At 52.8% G+C, this 18471-nt stretch overlaps 1 pseudogene; it reads left to right on the top strand.

The window, feature by feature from the left end:
- Nucleotides 1-18471, top strand: part of LOC128812976 (hydrocephalus-inducing protein-like) — a 79041-nt pseudogene that overhangs the window by 34302 nt on the left and 26268 nt on the right.

The following is an 18471-nucleotide window of genomic DNA, read 5'->3' as shown; positions in this document are numbered from 1 at the left end:
CAGATGCCCTTTAGTCTCTGGATCCCAACTCCAGCATCATCTTTCTGTCTCCTGCAAGTTGTCTGAAAAAGAGAAGATGGTTCATGATTTGGTTTCTGTAGTTTCAGGTGTCTCCTCTGGTTGCCAGGCTTCCACTGAAGTACAGAATCCCTGGAACAGGCAGTTCAGATGTAATTTAGAAGCTTTTCAGCTCTCCCTGATTCTGCCTGGGTTCTGCTCGATGCCACACACACAAACTGATTTATTGCATACTACGGCACAGCACCTGTTTGATATCAGTACATCCAGAAGTAGTTCCCCAAAGTCTCTGGTTTCTCTAAACCATGCAGGAAGCCCAGCACAATGCATAGACAGGAAAGAAGAGCCTGGGCTGATCATAGCTTTGAGACCACAGACACCTTGTCCCTGTAGCAGGGCTGCAGGACACATGCTGCAGGCAAACTGCTTTTTGAGGCTGCTAGAGCCAATAAGGTTGTGAGAAATGACTCTGTGCGTGTGAAGATCATCTAGTGCTGTTCTGCCCAATAGAGAGACAAATCTGGAGGCAAATGGTCTGGATTCACTTTCTGCTTTAGATCTTTGTTCAAGCAGCCACCTCCTCTCAGGGGCCTGTTCCCTCATCTGTACGTGGGAGTGTTTCCCTGTCCTCCAGAGGATGCTGTGGTTTCTAAAGATGAGAAGCATCTGCTATAAAGAAAAACCTCCTGGAAGGGTAGAAACAAATAGAAAGGGTAAACAGAAATGTATGCACTTCTGGGGCTGAAAAATGTGAGATGCAGCAGAAGCAGAAGGAGGTCTGTGGCTGGCTGAGGCTGTTTTTCCTTCTCTCCTGTTTCCATAGAAACCCAGTGATGTCCTGACGCTGCAGTACCAGCCTTTGGCTTTAAAAAACACCTGCCTGCTGCCACTGGACCTTATGCTGGACTTGGAGCAGCCATTCCTGGTCTGTGATGAGGACCAGAAGCCCCTCCCAGGCGGCCAGGTGAGCAGCCCTGGACTCCTGCAGTGGGGTCTGAAGAGGAGGGATGTGGTGGTGCCTTTCTGTTGGGAGCTCCTTGAGTCAAGAAGTTTATTCTGCAGTATCAGCAGTGGGCTGGCCTGAGCTGCATCAGCAGAGCTGCTGAAGGAATCAAAATCTTATGTGAATTGAGAAGATCCATCCTGGCTTTAAGGCACAGGGAGAAGGGAGCAGGCAACTGGGTCTGGGCAAGCCATGCAGTAAAGGTGTCTCCTGGAAAGCATGCCAGCTCTCCAGCAGCCACCCCCTTGTATTGGGGCTGAGCACAGAAACGTGGGCCTGAGGGAATCCTGGACTAGACTGTGGTGCCTGCAGTCAGACCCCTGCTGATAAGAAATGAACTATGAACTGAGAAGCCCATGCTGGGGTCACACTTTGAGCATTTGCTGTTTCATGCTGTCGAGACCTTGGGACATCATGCCACAGGTGATTAATTACTGTTTGTGTCCTTGCAGCCTGTGACAGTGGGTGTAGGGGAGACCTGTCATCTCTACATCGCATTTGACCCAGCTTATAAACTGGATTTTAAGAGCTGGAAAATAGAGAAGGTTCTGAAGATAGACATGGTCAGGGGCCATCCTTTTGTGGAGCGTATCACCCTTCGGGGAGAAGTCCACTTCCCAAGTCTCCGAATCCAGCCCGGCACCCTGGAGATTGGCTGCATCGTGGCTGGCACTGAAGAAGTGCGTTCTCTGAAGATCACCAACCGCAGCCCACTTCCCGTCGAGTACCACTGGTCATTCCATTCGGACAGCCAGGTGAACAAGTTGAGGTATGTGCACCTTTGTCCTCTCCCTGAAGCTCTTCTTGCTGGTGTCCTGATTGTACTTGGCAAAGAACAAAGCTGTTGGCCTAGGATCTGACAAATAACGCTGACCAGCCGTGGTCAGGCTGGATGCTCAGGGAATAGGTTTTCCAGCAGTTTGGTGCTGCCTAGCCCCCATAGGGGTTTCCCCTGGGAAGGAAAGCTGGGGTGAAAGCTGCTTTCTCTGACCTCTGTGGCCTGAGGCAGTGTCCACCTTGATGAAGGGCTCCTAGTCCCAGCTCCCACAGTGCTGCTGGAGGCCCTTCTGGCCCCTCTGCTTTGGGATGGGTCCTCTCTGCAGGAGCTGCTCTCTGCTCCTTGCCTTCCTCCCTTGCACTGTGCTGCAGGATGCCCAGAAAGTCCAAGACCAGAGAAAGAGCCACTTAGTGCCTGGGCTGATGCTGAACATCTTGTTACCTTCCCTTTCCTTCTTTGCTGAGACAACTCCTTTAGTGCCAGGACAATTTCATTCCCAGGGGTCAGTGTTCAGTGGACACCTTGGATTCTTCACTCCCTTTTTTTGTGACACTTGTTACTCATTTTGACTTTTCCCCACTGCAACATGTCCCTTATGGGTTCTGAACTGCTTGGCAGCAGGACTTGCTCATCACATCATCTCCTATCCCTGCCTCCCAGAGAGTTTCTGCTTTAGAGTGAAAAATGTCATTGTCTGGGCATCATGGTCCTGGGAAGTTGCCTCAAACCATTCATTCAACTAAAGACAGTGGGCTAGATGATTAGGGATCTCTCGGGGGCTATGATGAGAGAGCCCCTCATCCAGAAATGAAGCCCAGCCTTAGATAACAGGCTACATAGCAAAAGACAGTGATTCTTTGGGGAGCAGGTCATTACAGGCCCTGAATGCCTGTCTGGGAACGGAGCATCCAGGTCAGGTTTGACTGTGTGGGGAGCACTTGCAGCTCAGCAGGGTGACAGGCAGGCACGGCTTGACTGTGTCCCTCACGTGGCATTAGAAACACAAGCAGAGTTACCCTGAGCACCTGCTTCAATTTAAAATGGGGAATGTGACCTGAGTCCCCTGGGAGTGTTGGAAAATGTCAGCCAACCCCCCAGCAGTGTCAGGGAAACATTCCTGATAAATACCTGGTGGAGCTGCAGAGTTTCTGGCATTGGGCACTGGGGGGGTTGTGCTGGCTCGTCACTGGCTGGGTCTGCCCCTTGGTGCCTCAAATCTCACCTTTTTTCTTGCCTTCTCTGTCTTTTCCTCTCTCACTGTGCTTTTTGCATCCCCACAAGGTGTTAATCCCTGTCCTCTCTAGTTGCTCAATGCAATCAGTTGCAGCTGCTGCACTGCTGCTCCCTCAGTGTCATCCCTGGGCTGCCCTTAGAACAGACCTGCTCCAGCCTGGATTGGGAAGGGCTGGATCGAACCGTTTGTCAGGTCAACGTGCCAGCACCCACCCAGGGGCTGCATCCTGAGCAGGAGCTGCTCGTGCAGGTGTCCCTCCCTCCCTCTGCAGGTCCCTGTTCATAGTTATGTTGTTTTCCAGATATGAGCCTTACCCACCTAAATTCAAACCCCAACCACCAAAGGGGAAGAGAACCTATTTGGGTTGCCTGTCATCTCAATGGAGACAGTTCAAGATTGGAAGGGAGGAGGCAGCCAGAGCCCTGAAAGAATTGCAGGATTTTAACCAATCTTTAGGAACAGAGGTAGATTTTCTTGTACACCTACTGCTTGTGTTGCCTCCCCAGCCTGCCACCAAGCCTGCCACCAAGAAGCCATGCTCGTGCTGACCTCCCTTTTTGCTGCCCTGCTGTCCTGTGCCCTGACAGTGGGCTGGGCAGCAGGGCCAGTGGCTGGACATGGGGTGAGTGGGAGGGAGAAACAGGAGAGTTTTCCTTGGAGAAGCTCGCTCAGATCCTACGGGCCTGTGTTGAGTGTGGGATTTTTGCCTTGTTTCCTTCACAATGTAAGATGAGGCTTTTAGCTGCAGCATCATGGTAAGACCTCCGGCTTCCTTGCCAGAGCAAGCTGTGATGAGTCCTGATCTCCATGTACCCTCTTCCCAGCCCAGCCAGACTACCTGTTTCCAGGTGTCTGCTTTCACCCGAGAGCTGGTATTGCACTGGTGGCCCTGAAGCTGTCTTATAACCTGAGACTTTGCAAAGTGGCTGTCTCTTCCTCCCAGCATAGAAAATGGCTTGTTTTTCAGGTGCAAATACAACTGCCTGAACCCCCTCGCTTCCCACGAGAGTTGGTGGGATTCAGGCACTCCGTGGACATGCCACACACTCCCCTCGAAGTGGAGAAGGTAAGAGGGAATCTGTCTCACTTGCCCATTGTCAGTGTGGCAAGCAGGGCTGTAGCTCCCAGTCCCACTGGTGGCCCTCAGCATTGGCCACAGAGGGGCCTCACGTCCCTCCAGGCCCATCACAAAGTGCTGCTGGAGCCACTGGTTGCTGGAGAGGCAGTGCAGGACATGTTGTAGGGCTGCCCAAGGACGCTGTGCAGCACCTGCGGAGGGCATTGCTCCCCCTGGAACTCATCAGGTGGTCCATAGGAAATGTTTGCAGGAGCTTTTGCTGTAGCACCTTGAGAAAGCAGCATTTAAATCAGAGAGAGAGGGGAAGAGCCTCAGGAGTCAGATGAGCTGGGCCTTCGCTCAGCTCCAAGAGCTCTCGTTCTGAGTCTCCTCCTATTTTTTAACTGCTTTCTAAAAGCAGTTAAGAAATGCTTTTTAAAGGCAAGTTGTGCATCAGAGAGAATTTCTGCTGCCAGGAGACATCCCAGTTCACTGTAATGTAATGTATTAATTAATGTGTTGATCTGTGAGTATGGGAGAAGATTTTCCCCATGGTCCCTCCACTGGTCAGTGGCATGGATGCGGGATGAGATCAGGGTGATTCTGGCTGTGTTTGGGGAATAGGCCCCTCCAGGTACAGCTACACTTTGCTCCAAGATGCTCTTCTGCATCCATTTCCGTGCTCAGCACCTCAATCTCTCCTGTCCTCCAGGCTTTCAGTATCGTGCCAGTGTCAGGTGTGCTGCAGCCGGGAGAGAGCCAGCAGGTCTCCTTCACCTTCTTTGGCCACCTCAACACCATCTGCAATGTCACGGCGCTGTGCCACGTGGAGGGAGGCCCCACCTACGAGGTGGTGGTGACCGGAGAGGCCTCACGTGTCAGCTACTCCCTGAGCTCCCGGGAGATCGACTGTGGCTCTCAGGTACCACACACGTCCCCTGGCACAGCTCCTTCCTTGGGACCACGGCCAGCAGGTTCCTGCCCACCTTGGTCCAGGGCTCCCTTCCCTTCCCAGCCCCTTTGTTGGCTCTGGGGCTTGGAAGTACAACCTTTGAGGGACACATCTGGCATCCAAGCTGGTTTAAAATGGCCATCTCCAAGCCTCTCCAAAATGCTGGGAGTGCCTCTTTTTCAGGGTACCTAAGACTGCCTCCTGGGGCAGGCAGGGTCCCAGTGGGGGTGCTCTGAGGGGTGTGTCCCTGAGACGTCCCTCTGCTCATCCATGCCTAAAGCCTGACCTCCAAGGAAATGCTCTTGTCTAAAGCTCTTGCTTAATCCACACAACAGTCAAGGGAAGAAGTTGGGCTTCCAGTCACTAGATTTGGAGAGACTGTCCCAGAATAATCCCCAGTTCACTCTTGTCCAGCTGAAAGCCTGTCACCAGATGACACAAGGAAAAACGACGCACCACAGCTTTGGTCACGATGAAGAGACTAATTTATTTTCTCTGACTCCAATCTTTTATAGTTCTCAAAAGGTGCCAGTGGATTGGAGGGTGAACGTGCCACCTCTCCAAGGACACTGGACAACCTACCTGTACATCAAATTTCTCCGCCTCTATGAAAGAATGCAAAACAATAGGTTGTTTACAGAAAGTTGTGTGGGAAAGTTCTCTACAAGAATGTAAACTCAGAAGGCTTTAGAAAACTCTTGAAAATCAGGGCGACAAAAGCCCACAGATATTCCCAGCTGCTGGCCCTGTGTTGCCCTGTGTGAGTCCCTTGTTGCATGTATGTTGCTTGCCAATATTTGCATGCCTTTTCTTCTGGAATGCCTCGGTGCTGTCTCTGTTTCTCCTGGCTGTTGGTGACCCCTCAGAGTGCAGAGGGCCTGTGTCCCCTGGTTCATTTATTGCTGGCCCTCCCATGGTTGTTACCAGACCTCTGTGTGCTGCCAGAGCTCCCTGGTCCTCTGCAGGTGCCCTGTGCCTGGGGGTTCCCCAGGTTCCCAAGTGCTCATTTCTCTGTCCCTGCTCCCATGATGTGTCTGCTTCCAAGCCCAGGAGAGAGGAAGGAGATTCCCAGCAGCAGGCCTGGGTCTGTAACTTCCTGCTCCTGTGCCTTCTCTCCAGATGTTTAATGAAATTCATCACCGCACAGTCACCCTGGCAAACACTGGCAAGCCTGAATTCAACTGGGTGCTAAAGCCTAGCACTGCCGACCAGCGTCTGCCTGGCGTGTTTCTGGTCAAGCCCACCACTGTAAGTAGCACAAGGGACTGACCCCAGCCCTGTGCCAGGTGGCCCAGGAGAGTTAAAGGGAAAAAAGAGGGGGTGGGGTGGAAAGGGGGAAAAAAGTCAGAGGGGAAAACCCCAAACCCAGCTCGGACAGAGACAGGGCTGTAAGCAATTTCTGCTGGGGTCAGAGCAGGTCAAACAAGGGCCCTCCTGATCGACTCCCCCATGGCCTTGCCTGGTGGGTGGCTCTGCTGTCAGAGGCAGACACGGGCGGGAGGCACAAGTGTGCTGGTGGTCACTGTCCTGTCCCGCTGTAAGGGGAGTAGAGGAGAATTCTTTTTGATAGATTTCTCGGACGAAAATAAGGCACAAACGCAGCAAGTATTGTATCTGAAAACTGTTCATTGATAAAGAAAGGGCATGGTCCCGACCAGAGGGGGATAGAAGAGGGAGCAGAGAGAGAAAATGAGAAACGGAGAGAATAAACAGAGAGGACAGGGATAGAGTGTTACTGCTAGAACGCTGGGGTGCTCTGTCGGGTCCTGCTCGGCAGATGGAGCATGTGCAGTTGTCCTAGTGATGGTCATTTGTAACTTTTCAACACATTCAACAGGTTTCCATTCCTTCATTGGTTAAATGTTAATACTACATCAACTCTTCACCAACACTGGTATCACAACACAACGTTCTCATTAAAAGAACTCTCAACTTTAGTAAAACTTCTTTTACAAAAGTCAGCATTATAGAACACACGGTATTTAACAATTGTGAAAGCCAACACTGTAATATGTTTATCACAAAGGTGAAGTGGTCTGATGGTTTCTTCTAGATGAGAACCTGTCTCCTCAGCCTGTCTGTCCCCTGAGCCATCCCCCATCAAACACTGGTGCATTCCCTCCCTCTTCTCCTGTCCCTGCAGGGCTCCATTGCACATGGCGAGAAGCAAGTGCTGAAATTCTCTTACATGCCGGGATTACCAGAAGCCTTCAGCAGGACTTACCAGCTTAAAGTGGGTGACCTGGACCCAGAAAATATCTGCCTGAAAGGAGAAGCGTCCTTTCCCATGATCAGGGTGAACCTGCCCTGGAACATCAAAGGTGAGCACAGCCTGTCTGCCCCCAGAAAGGGCCCCTCTGGTTTTGTTCCCTACCATATGCCCATAGGGCAGCTCATGCCAACCTCCACCGAGCCTGGAGGGTTGCAGGACTCCCAGACCAAGTCAAGCCCTCTGGTTGCTTCATGAGTCCTGAGCAGAGGATCCCATGTGGGCTTTGTCCCAGGAACCATCCTGCAGAGCTTGCCAGCACATCTGGCAGGGTCCTGAAGGATGATGGCTAGACTGAAAGGCTTGGGAAAGCTGTAAGAGAGGCTGGCAGGGCTTCTGGCAGGGTTGGATTTGTGTGACATTGCAGGGGATGAGATTCAGAGAGGAACAGCAGCATCCAGTTTCCATAGATGGCTTGAGGGATTTCTTTCTGGAAGAAACCAGTGTTGGGAGGCGGGGACTTCCCAGCTTAAATGGGACTGGCACTTTGCTCACACTTCTCTTTGTGGATGTTTTCTTCCTTCAGGAAATGAAAAAGATGAGATCACTAAGAGTCAGACCTCGAAGACTCGGGATCCGAAGACTCAGGGCCTGAAGCCCCACATCCCTCGTTCTGGCATTGTAGTAAGAACAGCTGCAGCCCCGTTTAGCACATGCCACCCTCCCCATATCACCTGAGCCCCTGGTAGCCCACAGCAGCTCCCCGGTGCCCTGATGGCACCTGGGACCTCCCTGCCCACCGACAACCTGTCGGTGACAAGCTGTGTCACTCCAGCATTGCCCCTAGGGCTGCCACTCTGCTCATGGTCTCTTCTGGGGCTGCACCAGCTTCCTGGCTACCCTAGGGAGAGGTCCTGAAAGCCATGCTCCAGGGATGGAGTTGATGGTGCTTTCAAGGAGATGCATGTCATTGCTGGGGAGTTTGTTGGTCCCAACCCAAGCCCTGCCAGATTTACAGACCCAAACAGCGGCTGCCTGATTGTGCCCTGGGGCTGTGCTGGCAGTGCTCATCTCCAAGAGGCACCAGCTTCTTCTGGTTCCCTTTCCAGACAGTTTTTGTCCAAGCTGCCTCGGTACTGGCTGGGGGCAGGCAAGTATCTGGAGCTCTGGAAGGTTCCTGGCTGGTCTGTCTGCCTGGCCAGATCAGCTTTGCTAACAGTGTCTGGGCAGGCAAAGATGCTGGAGTTACTTCCCTGGAGATGAAGTCCTGCCTAAAGAGAGCAGGAGGTGTCACAGACACTGAGCAGCCAGACGGGAGGACCCCACACCCCCTCTCAACGAGAGCAGGGTGGGATCCTTTCTCAGGTGCAAGCTGGGCCTTGGGAAGGACCTTTGCTAACCCACCACTGTCTTCCCTTTCCTCAGTCAAACACTCAGCTGCAGATAGAGATGATGAGGATGCTGATAAAGAAGCCTTCTCTGGAGCTGCAGAAAAAGCTCCCATCCCATGCCCTGAAGAGCAGGTTCCCTGAGAAGGAGCTGTGCCAGCGTCTTGTCAAGTGAGTAGGGCCTTCCAGCCCCATCTCCAGGTGCCCCGTGGGGAGCACCCAGCCATGCCCCCTTCTCCTGAGAGCTCCTTGTGTCTGCAGAGCTGGGAATAGCCTGGACTGCAGAAAGGGTCTGGTCCCGGCGGCTGTGACACGCTACATGGGAGCGGCAGAGTGTCCTCCCTTCCCCAGCACCACGCTGAGCTTTGAACTGCTCAGCTCCCCACAGCTGTGGGGCTCTGTCCCTGGAGCTGGGGGAGCCAGTGCAGACCTTCAAGCCCTTCCAGACAGCATAAATTCTGTTCCTGCTGACTAGCTCTGAAAGAGACAACTCCCAGCTGATGTCTTGGTTCCAACTAACAGAACACACTAAACAAAAGGAGAAGGGAACTGCACATGTCAGAAACCCCTTTGAAACCCAAAATCAGATGGTTTGAATCCTGGTGGGGTGGCAGGGCTTATCTAGGTGACTTGGTCCCTCCCTTTGCACCATCATGATGCAGCACAAGCACGGGAGGCTTCAATTCAGGAAGAAGATGCTCTGCAGAACAGATCATGTGATCTGGTTGCAGAGCAATGAAGATTTCCTGTGCAGGCAAACCTTATTCCTAGACCCCAGAGCAATTTCACGCTCAGGCTGTACACCAGGCTAGGCAGTTCCACTGAGACCAGTGGAGGCCCAGTGGACTCATACTGGCTTTTCATGGCAGAGGAGCTGTGGCCAATGTCCATTTTAAACTAATTGTATTTTCTGGTACCATCAGTAGCTGATAAAACCTAGGACCTGCACTCCTCCTGACTTCCCAAAGTCATTGCCAGGTGGTCAGGCCATGGGTTTCATGGGCTTGAGCTGAGATTTTACAGCAGTGAATAAAGAAATTGTCACTGCATTTGTATCCTCTGTCCACTTGGACATGTAGCCATGCTTAAGGACTGTGGTTTAAGGACTGTCCTTACTCCTCCTTGCAGAGTTAACCTGCTCGAGTATGTCCTGGACATGGGCCCTGTCCTGAAGGGTTACACTGAGACACACACTCTGAAGATCACCAACCCTGGGCAGATCTATGTGTCCTTCCAGGTCAATGTGTCTGTCCTGCGGGACACAGGTAAGCAGTGCTGGAGACACTTCCTGTGGCCTTGAAGGCGGTGTCTCAGACAGATTAGCTGAAGCCACTGAACCTGGGGAGGTTTCTGAGCTTTTTCTTCTCAGTGCCCCTGCTGGGAGCTTTAGAGGCAGAACTCTCCTGGCCAGCCATGCCCAGGGACCTGGTCTGCCTGTGACTGCCCTAATGCTTCTGTGCAGGGGCCAGATGGGCTCATCACCCTGGTCACCTCTCAGCATCTTCTGCCCTTGGCTCCCACGAGCATCAAGTTTCTTTGGGCACTCTGTGGGCTTGTTTTGCCAACCAGTGGGGTCTGCTGTGTTTTGGAAGTGCTTTGTTTGGAGTTCACACTGTCACAGCTCCTGTATTCAGCCTTTATTGAGGAAACAGCCTGTGAGATCCTCAGGTGGATCAAAAGAGGCTTCCATAAGAGGCCTTGAGGCAAGGCTGCGCTTCCATCACACTGTGCTCACTGTGTCTGAGGGGTGTTCAGGAGCACTCTTAAGTTTTTGTCCAGGTCACAGCACGGCGTGGGGCTTTCCCCAGACCTCTCAGCCAGGACACCTGTAAGGCTTTAACGTGCTTATGCACATTTTGTGTTTCGTGTCTATCTCAGCTGCTTTGTGTTCATCTGTTCAAGGTTTCAGTGTGGACCTGAACAAGATGGAGGACCTGCCCCCCAACCACACCGTGGCGTTTGAAGTGCGCTTTGAAAGTGCCCACCAGCCACAGGGTGACGTGGATGTGCTGCTGCCCATAAAGGTACCACAACTCTTGGGACAGGCAGCAGGCTGGGCACAGCAGCAGATGTCACCTGCACCCTCCACTGAATTCTCTGTCCTTCTCCAGGTGACAAAAGGCCCCACGTATAACATCCGCCTCCGTGCCACTGTGTCTGAAATGTCGCTCGACCTCTCCAAGAAGAGACTGCACTTCTCTGACATCCTTGTTGGGCAGTGCCAGGTCGAGACCATCCGACTCTACAACTGGTTCCGAGTAGCCTGCAAATGGTCCATCGAGCGTGTTCCGAAGGTAAAGCACAGGCGATGTTGAACACGTAACTTCTTGGTTGGGTTTTCTTTGTGACTCTTGCCCTTTCTGGTCCTGTGGCTGCCTGAGCACTTGGGTCTACAGCGTGTTTGAGGAAGCTTATGAGGGTCTGGATCAAGGCTGGTTTGCCTGGACCTGTTCCATTAGCTGATGCTTTGCTTTTCTGCCATCTTCACCCATTCCTCCTCCTCTGACAACAGTAGTTCCCTATCTGCTTGCCCTGTCTACAGGGCTTCCCTCCAGCTCTGGGCTTTGGGGCCACACTTGGTTTGGCTGTGGGTGCTCTCAGCACCGTAGCAGTGTCTCAGAGCACGAGGAGACCTCACACAATTGGTTTCTGTGCCCAGAACAATCACCTCAAATACATGACAGTACGTCAGAAGCGGCAGGCGCTGGAGGATGAGCCCTGTCCCTTTGAAGTGACGCCCTCCAAAGGAACCCTTGGTGCAGGAAAGTGGCAGAACTTGCAAATCCAGTTTACACCCGAGGCGGAGGTGAGATTGGCAGGTGTCAGCCCAGGAAGCCTGTCTGGCTATCTGGAAATGAGGGCCTGAGAGTGTGGTGCAGAGGTGCAGAGGTGGTATGAGCTCTGCCTTCACAGGGAGCTTTCTGCAAGCCCCGTACTCTGCGTGGCTCAGTTCAGCACACAGAGCACTCCCATGAGATGTGCTTGAAATGCCCGCAGGGAGCTTGTACAGAGAGCACCAGGGCTCTGAGGCTGCCCCTCAGCACATGGGGGGGATGTGTCCAGCTCCCCTCAGCCTCCCCCTTGCCTGGCTGTGTTTGCAGCTGCAACACTCGGTGCAGAGCAGCTGCCCACTCACAGAGGATAATCCTGGAATGGCCAGTCTGGGCTCATCCTGCTGCAGGACTGACAGACAAAACAGCCACCACACACCTTCCTGGGCATGGCAGGACAGTCTCCTATAGTGGTGTGCTGCCAGCAGTCCCTGGGGCTCTGGCCTGCCTGCACATTGCCATGCAGCTGGAGATTCAACTTAAAGGATGGAGCATTCCCAAAAGTAGTTTACCTGTGACCGCTGGGTCTCGGAAACTGGCAGTGTGTACCAGCATGGACACAAGTGCTTCTGTGCCCACAAACAGTCCCAGGGATCTTTTAATTGCTCAAGAGATGTAACCATCTTCTGTCTGGCTTTGACCAGAGCCGAGCACTAAGCAGAGAAGATGAGCCTTATTTCTAGCCAGCGAGAGCTCATTTGCCTCTCTCCTGGAGCTGGTGTTTGCCTGATGCAGCAGTGCCAGGACTGTGTCTGGACACTGTAACCCCGAGGGCCCTTCCCATGAGCGTTGCACTCCTGCGTGACCAGGTGAAAACACCTGACAGTCCGTCGTACATCCATCTGCTACCAAATACCCAGTTACAGTGCACACCAGGATTCATCCCAGTTACTCAGACCCAGACTACTACAGATGCTGTAGTCCCTAGCAGAAGTAAATATCTGGTTTCCATTCACCTTGGAGGGACTGATAACACCCTGACCTTGGGGCAAGCATTGTGGTATTTGGGGTCCTGTCACCTGGGACTTCATGGATGTGTTTTCTGCACTTTCCTCTTTTCAGAGCTCTTACAGGAATGAGCTGGAGCTTAACATTTGTGGGAGCAGCAGTCACTTAAAGCTGCACCTCTCAGGAGAAGGTCTGGAGCCACGGTTGGAGTTCAGCCCCCCAGCACTAAAGATGGGATGGATGCTGGTGGACAGTGATGGGCTGGAGGCCACAGTGGTGGTGAAGAACCCATGCAACTTCCCCATTGAGTTTTACTCCCTGGATTTTGATGAGCAGTACCTTGAGGAGGAGAAGGTGAGAAGGCAGATCTGGTCCCCACGTGCATGCTGCCCAAGCTTCACAGCACTGCAGCATTCCCAGGCTTGTGCCAGGGAGATGGAGGCAATCCCAGGGCAAAGCCAACTCTGCTGACATGCTGTGGGAGGACCTAAACTAAAGAGTTCATGTTGTTGGGAGGAAGGGAGGAGACAGAAAATGGGTTTGTTGAGTCTGTGTGATGAAAGGCAAGAAAAGGAATCTTGCATATGGCTTCTCTTCCCTACACACACAGATCCTGCGGATGGCAGTGGGGTCCGAGTATCAAAAGTGGTTTTTTATGCCTCCACGTGCCGTGGGTGAGACGCTGCCCCCAGAGGTGCTGGAGGACCATGAAGCACAGAGGAGGCCGAAGGCTCAACAGGCAGAGCTGAAGGCCATGGCAGAGGCCAAGGCCAGGGCTGAGGCTGAGGCCAAGGCCAAGGGCAAGGCAGCACCAGGTCAGAAAAACAGTGAGGGTTTGGCGGTGTCTGTTTTGACTGTGGTCACAGCTGGGACTCCAGCCCATACACCCTGAACTCTCTGTCACCTTGCTCTCCAGGGCAAGCCCATGCTTTTAGCAGCTGCCTGTTCCCCAGCTTGGTGGAGGAACTCTTGGCTGAAGGGCTGTGGCATCCTCTACCAACCCTGAGTGTAGACAAAGCAAGCTCCTATCTGCCTGCTATAGACTGGGGAAATAATCAGGATATTCCCTTGTGTCCCTTAGCCACAAAGACTAGGACTGGAGCAGTTCCTCAGCCAGCAGGACTAGGTCTAATATCACTGGCTCTTTTATATTTGCACCTTCCTAGCAACAAAAGAACAAGCTCATCTTGCTTTCACCAAGTCTCCTTTCCTGGGATCTGAGGAGATGGGGAGGATGGTGAGGATCAAATGTCGGCAGGAGGCTGACTTTTCCCCCTGGTTTGCACTGCAGCACATCGCAGGACTCTCACATTCTGTCCTGAGTCCATGCTGAAAGTGACTGGCAGTCCCATCTCTCGGGCTGTCATGCGCCACCTGGGCATTGACCCGTCTTCAGAGAGGCGTGAAGCGCAGCAGCACAGAGGGATTGTTGTCATCCTCCATGGGCCACCCCGGACAGGTATGTCAGCTGCATCCCAGGGCTGCAGGGAGAGGGGCAAGCAGGAGGAACGCATCCTGGTGGGCCATGGTGCTTAAGGCAAACTCCTCAGCTGAACAGGACATGGAGATGATCCTCTTGGCTCTAGACTTCAGAGCTTGTACCCACGCTGCAGCTGCCTCCCCCATGGCCTCCCCTGGAGGGACACTTGCTGTCCCACTGCCCTTTTAACTTTGAAATCTTGTTGGAGATTTTTCCAGGGCCTGTAGTCCCTGTAGTGCCTCCTGTGCCAGTGTCACCAAGCAGTCCCCCTCTCTCTCTCAGGAAAGACAGAGATAGCAGCAGGCCTGTGTCAGTATTATGATGCTGCTTACGTGTCCATTGACACCGTGGTGAAAGAGGCCATGGCCAACGATGGGAGCCCAGCAGGGCTCTGTGCCCGGGAGCTCTGCACCAAGGCTGCCATGGAGACAAAAGACAAAGACAAAGGTAATGCTGGCAAGGACCCAGAGCCAGTGCTTGAGAAACCCACCATGACTGTCCACTTCTGCTTACTCAGAGCAGCAGTTTTTCAGTCCTTGGGTCTCTTAGGGGAACATGGCTGAAGTGCATCACTGGCTAGCCTAACAAAACAAAAAAAGGAAATCAATTGGAAGGGCTCAGTCAGAGGTTCTTTTAGAGCCCCCTTTGCTGCCATTCTGGGCACATGTTCGTTTTTCTAGGGGTGGTGAAGCATGCCTGTCTCCTTCCCAAATATTTTATATTTCCTCAAAGCTGAATTGAGCTTGCTCCTCATGCACAAGGAAAAAACCTTCTGAAGTGGCTCATTAAGCACAAGAGGACTGACTATGAGTGTAACCTCGAAAACGAGAGGAAGGGAAGGACAGCCTCCCAGAGGAATTTCCAATGAGAGACATGCTCCAGATGAGCTCTTTTCTCCAGAGATTTACCTATGCCCACTGTCAGGTTACACAGCTCCTGCATGTTGGGCTGTTCTCTATGTGAGACTGGAGACTTCTACGAAACTTCCTGGGCAGTTGGTACCCTGAGCTCTGCAGGGTGAGGCCAGACCTGGCTCGGTGCAGGGGGAAGTTTTGCATTGCTCAGTTTTGAACCTGGCTGGGTTGGGAGCTGGTGGAAGGGAGAAGAGTCTGGGTCCCAGCTGGGCTTTTCCCACAGGAGGATTTAGCTTCAGTGGAGACAGGTGATGCAAGTGGGGCAGGGCTGCAGGTCTCCACATGAGAATGCAGGATGGGTGCAGTTTATGGCAACAATGCTCCTGGAGGACGAATCTTTGGCTCGATCCGCAGGGGAACTGCTGTGCGAGCAGCGTCGCCTGCGTGCACAGTTGTTAGGAGGGACACAGCGCTGGCTTTAAAATCAAATATGGGATGGTGTGCTTTACCTGCTGGTAAGAGAAGAAGGGAAGGAGCTGCTTCTGGGAAACAGTGCTCCCAGTGCCCAGCAGACTGGGGAAAAGTCTGGTTGTGCCCATTGCAGTGAAAGGTGCCTGCTTGCTTTCCAAAGCCCCTCTGAGCCATCTGTCCCCTGTGCAGGTGAAAAGTCTCTGACCAAGAATAAAGAAGCCTCTGGGGAAAAAATCAACAAGAAGGATGCCAAAGGCAAGACCCCTTCAGCACAAAAGAAGAAGGAGCCAGGCAGCAAACTCGACAAAAAGGACACCAAGGTAAACATGATCTGCCCTGGTTGATGTCTGGGACCTTTGCATTGTCTTTGAGATGGGCAGGGGCTGCTTACAGTGGAGGCTCTGTGCCAGCCAGGGCCTGGTATGTGGGTCCATAGTGCCGTGACTTGGGCTGGGAATGTGCTCTGGCAGACAGCTCCACTGGCTCTCAATGGTTTGCTGGCAAAGTGCAGTCCTGGCTAGTGTGGCTGCAGGCAGTGAGCAAAGTGCTGGGAGGCTGCACTGGGGGCTTGCAAGCCCAAGGCATTGTCTGCTGCCCAAGGCATGGGCCCTCCAGGACCATCCCCTGGAGCCCGCAGCCTGCACTGCAGGGTTGTTCTAGTTTCCACCAGGGAGGAGCCCCAGCTCCAAGCCCAGCAGTGGGAGTTGTTCAGGGCTTTCCACCGTGGTTTCTTTTCCTTACAATGGTTCACATTGCAGTTCACAGTTTCCACTGCTCCTGCGCCGCAGCAGCTGAACATCAGCAGCAGTCATGGGGAAGAGCTGAACTGCTTGAGCTGTGTGCTGCCCGAGGACCTGCTGGTGGACATCCTCAGTGAGAGGCTGAAGGTGTGTGGGGTGGGGGAAAAGGAGACATTCCTGCTCCGGAGAGACAGCACTGGCGTACAACTCGGAGAGGAGGAGGTCTGTACGTGCTGCTGGAGGATCCTGGACTGTGTGCAGGGAGCCCTGGGGCAAGTTGCAGCTGACCTTAGTTGGCAGAGCCTAAGGACAGATCCAAGCTGCTCTTGGAACAAGGATAGCTGGTGACATCTGGGTTTACGGTGCAGCTGCGAGCCCCCCGCGTGCAATGGCTGACTTGCTCTTCCCTTTATACACAGTGTAAAGACTGCTACAAGGGAGTGGTCTTTGATGGCTTGGAAAGCCTCTTTGCAAGCAGCCTGGAATCTTCTCTTCTCTGTGTACTCAAAGCTGTCAAAAATCGTCGTCATATCTTCATATTGAACCTGCATCAGGATTATGCTGTTTGGAAAGCCAGGGTTGAAGCTGAAAGAGAGAGGAAGGAAGCTGAAAGAGAGAAGAAAGGTGAGATATCTCCATCCCTCTCAAATCTTCTTTCTCAAGCCCTCAACCTTATCTCTGTGTATCTGGGTTTGCAGCAGAGCTTGTAAGAAATGTTTTTATTAATCTTTCCACCTTCTGCCTCAGTGTAACCAGCACTCCTCTCAGAGTTGCAGGAGATCGGAGGTTTTAAGACTCACCTTAATGTCTGACATAAAAGCTTGGGCACAAGTGCAAGCTACTGTAGCTCAGTGACAAACAACTCTCCTCAGCCTTGTTGCACTTAAGCCAGGCAAAGCCCAGGACCTCACTGCCTGGCCATAGTTTGGGGGATTGTCTGAATTTTGGAGCAGGGATATGAGCTCCCCAATATCTCCTGGTATGACAGGCTGGGTCAGGAAAAGCTGTGAATCCTTGCAGCTGACCCAGAGCACCCAGGTCTGTTTGCAGTCACTCATGGTTTCTCCTCTGGTTTGTGATAAAGAACTGCAGTGGGAAAAAGCTATTGAGAGGAAGAGAAAACTTTTATTGCAAATGACTGAGGATGAGTATGACGCCCTCCCTGAGGAGAAGAAAGCAGAAGTGGATAAAATATTCCTGGAATGGGTGCGCATACGGAGGAAGAGGTGAGTAAGCCTTCCATGGGTTACTGCTCTTCCGTGGGTCATTGTCCCTGGAGGGCTTCCCTGCTCCAAGGACTCTGAGCTCAGAGGTGTTGGATAGCAAAGGCCAGAAGCAACACAGGGATGGCCACTCTTAGCTCCCTGGCTCCCAAGAGAAGAAGGACCTTCTTCTGTTGAGAAGAAGTTCCTTCTTCTCTATTTTAGTGGTGAGCCCTCCTGGCTTAGATGCTGCCTGCAGGGACCTGGGCTCTGGGCTTGCCTTGGCACTGCCTGCAGAAGTGTCTTTAAGTCCATGATGTCGATTGGCACCTTCTTCATCATCTCCCTTCACCAAAACAGTGGGACTGTGGTATGGGCAGGTGTGGGGCACAGACCAAACCTTGGTTTGGATCCTGGTCCTGCCACAGATGAAGTCCTTGCAATGCCGATCTGCCAGGGTTCTCCTTATGGTGGGACACCACCCATAAAAGCTCACGTCCTTCAGGCTCCCCTTCAGCTGCAGCAGTAGGCAAGCACAGGAGAAGCTCTGCTCCAGCAAGGCAGCCCAGCTCAGGCAAAGTGTGCAGCTGGGAGGGGAGGCTGCTTGAAGCAAGCCTGTGTATCAGGACTTCCTTCAGCCCAGGCTGAAGTTGGTTTCATGGAGAGGAGACGGAGGGAGCTGCTTCAAATAGCTTCCATGGCAGACAGCACTAGTTTGCCTCAGTCACAGCAGGTTCCAGCAGGAAATCTGGCTGACAAGAGCCTGTCTTGCAGGAGAGGAGTTTCTGCAGCCTTTGCTTTCTGACTGATAGGATTGGTCTCATTAAGGAGCAGGCTATGCCCAGGGAGAAGGGGGCTGAATGAGCTGAGTAAGAATTGTAGGAGGGATAAGCAGACGTTAGCAATTTGTGATCTGCTTTAAACTGGGAAATCAAAGAGACAAAGGGCATTTTCAGGCATCAGCGCAGAGAGCTGGTGGATCAGCCTTTGGCAGTGGGCTGGAGGTGTCTGGCTGTGCCTTAAGAGGGAGGTTGCACAGTCAAGACCTTATGATGGCAAGGCTTAGGTTTGGCTGGTCCTGGAGGTCCCCTTCCACCAATCCCCTCACTTGGGATGTTCCCAACCTCTGTGGGTTGAGGAAAATTCAGGGAAATGGTCTCACGGTTCTGCCTGGCCTCAGGGTCAAGGAATGAAGTGCAGGGCCAGCGAGGGCTAGTGAGCCCGAGTGTCTGGTGGTGACTCTCAGTCATGTTTTCTATTTTGTTTGCTGAAGGCAACTGAAGCAGCTGGCTCAAAAGCTTGAGGA

The sequence above is a fragment of the Vidua macroura genome, chromosome 11, assembly GCF_024509145.1.
Source record: "Vidua macroura isolate BioBank_ID:100142 chromosome 11, ASM2450914v1, whole genome shotgun sequence".
Lineage (NCBI taxonomy): Eukaryota > Metazoa > Chordata > Aves > Passeriformes > Viduidae > Vidua > Vidua macroura.
The sequence above is the reverse complement of the archived record's forward strand: the minus strand, read 5'-3'. Positions and strand labels throughout refer to the sequence as shown.